This window comes from Limulus polyphemus, unplaced genomic scaffold (genome assembly GCF_000517525.1).
Source record: "Limulus polyphemus unplaced genomic scaffold, Limulus_polyphemus-2.1.2 Scaffold3024, whole genome shotgun sequence".
Lineage (NCBI taxonomy): Eukaryota > Metazoa > Arthropoda > Merostomata > Xiphosura > Limulidae > Limulus > Limulus polyphemus.
The window spans coordinates 123,861-126,121 of record NW_013668634.1 but is presented as its reverse complement, the minus strand read 5'-3'; positions in this window follow the sequence as shown (position 1 = coordinate 126,121).

Below are 2,261 nucleotides of genomic sequence, written 5' to 3'. Positions count from 1 at the left end.
GATGTTTTGAATGTTATCCGCCGTGTTTGAACCAAACTCCATCTCATTGTTCTTATAAAAAAAAAAAGTAGGGACAGAATTACCAAAGTTCACTCTTTCTCTAGATTGCGTCGCCGGCAGAATCAATTGATTTACAATAAAACTTCCCCTTTTAAATTCGGTCTGCCTATACTCTACCCTAGGGTCAAGGTATAGTCACCAAAAATTTTGAGCTTCTAACGATAGGAAAGGCAGCCATTCAGCAGAACCTGTGTACATATGTATTATTCCACTCCCTCCCCACAGGCCTCCCAGTGGCACAGAAGTATGCCTGCGGACTTACAACGCTAGAAACCAGGTTTCGATACCCGTGGTGAGCAGAGCACAGAGAGTCTATTGTGTAGCTTTGTGCTTAATTACAAACACCCCCCCCCCACCACACACACACAAATACTGTTTTTATGACGCGTCTCGTTTTTGAAGAAAAAAAATGACTTCCCACTCTGGAGCGCAGCGTTATAACAATGACTGTCAAATCCTGCTGTTCGATTAGTAGCCCAAGAATTAGCTGTAGGTGCTTTTGACTAATTAGCTGTAGGTGCTTTTGACTAGCTACCATTCATCATTCGGGACAGCTAGTGTAAATATCCTGAACAAACAAACATGACGTGTCACCACATTCTCCACATAATATGCATCATGCGTAGATGGTTTCAACGTATTGCTTTTTATTATTTCAAGTATGTTTGTTGTTAAGCTCAAAGCTGCACAATGGGCTATCTGTGTTTTTCTCACCACGGCTATAGAAACCAGGATTTTAATGTTATAGGCCTTCAAATTTACTGCTGAGCCAATAGGGATCATTATTTAAAGATTGCTTTAAATTGTGCGTATTAACTTTTGTACTTCAATTTTCTCTTACAATAATTTGCATCTGCGTTTATTGGTTAATTAAAGTAGGGATCCCCCAAGGCGTAGTTAGCAGGCAAAGTGTGGGTTTTGAGGTATTCTGAGTAACTGGAATATGAAATTACTACTGAGATTTGACACTAAATATTTTAATCACAGAAAACAGTTAGTTATTTAGTAACGTCCTTTTTATACATAAATTCTCATCATCCTCTAGAGACAACTGTAAATATCCTATAATGTACAACTACGGTGCCAAGCGCGTGATCAGGTCTGTCTTTTGTTGTTAAATTTACTTGTTTCTTTATGCACGTTTCTAACTGTCTAGTGTTCGAACCTATATGCCCAGAATAGCATCTAGGACATATAAATACATATACCATTTACGTTATTTTAAGGTCTTCCTATCTGATAAAATATTGTATTGTATTATCAGGCTCAAAACTATTTCTAAGTTAATTTGTGGATAAGTTCTATGAAAGAAATTTAACATTGGAAGTTTTACAGTTAGTATACACTTGACTGAAAATGGTAATGTTATACATATTCTTTGTTTTAAAATATGAAAAATTATTAATCTTATCCAAATACTTATATGTAATCTAATTTGTCACACTATTTGGGAAACCAATTTTATTTAGGAATATTTTTATGTTAATTCCTAATGAAAATACTCAAACGTGCTAGCTATTTTGTAAGCCCAATTAATTAATATTTCAACCATCGTTGTTTTAACCAAACTGGAATCCAACATTTAAAACTGAAATAAAGGCCTACAAAGTTTTTCTTATGATACACTTCACATTCGAAGTTACCGTTGTTATTAGTACCAATGTATGAAGTAAAGCAAGCTGATATTTTTCTCGATGTTTCACAGTAGAACTTATATTTTTATGTAGATTATTAGGATATTGTAAAAAAACTGGCTTACACGTTGAGAATAAATAAGATATCATTAACATATTTTACATAACTGAAACTCAACTGAAATTTTCCAACCAGTTTTTTCTTAATGGAAAAAGAAAAAATTAACAAGTAATGAAGATAGTCTTGATTCCATCAGCTTGACAATATTATATTGCTTTGTTTGTTTTAAAACAAAGCTACATTGGGCTATCTGTTGTGTCCACAGCAGGGAATCGAATCACGGATCTTGGTTTCTTTTGAGAATCAGAAGCTCTCCTTCACCTGCAGAATATAATTTTCAGTTTTACCGATTATTTTGAACACAGTATGGGATGGGACATCACATTCACGTAGTGCATATCGAACAATTCTTGAACCTAGGATTAGACTGTTCTGATTCACGCACACCACAACTCTACGGCATTCCTAAACCACACAAACAGAACTGCCCCCTACGACCTATACTG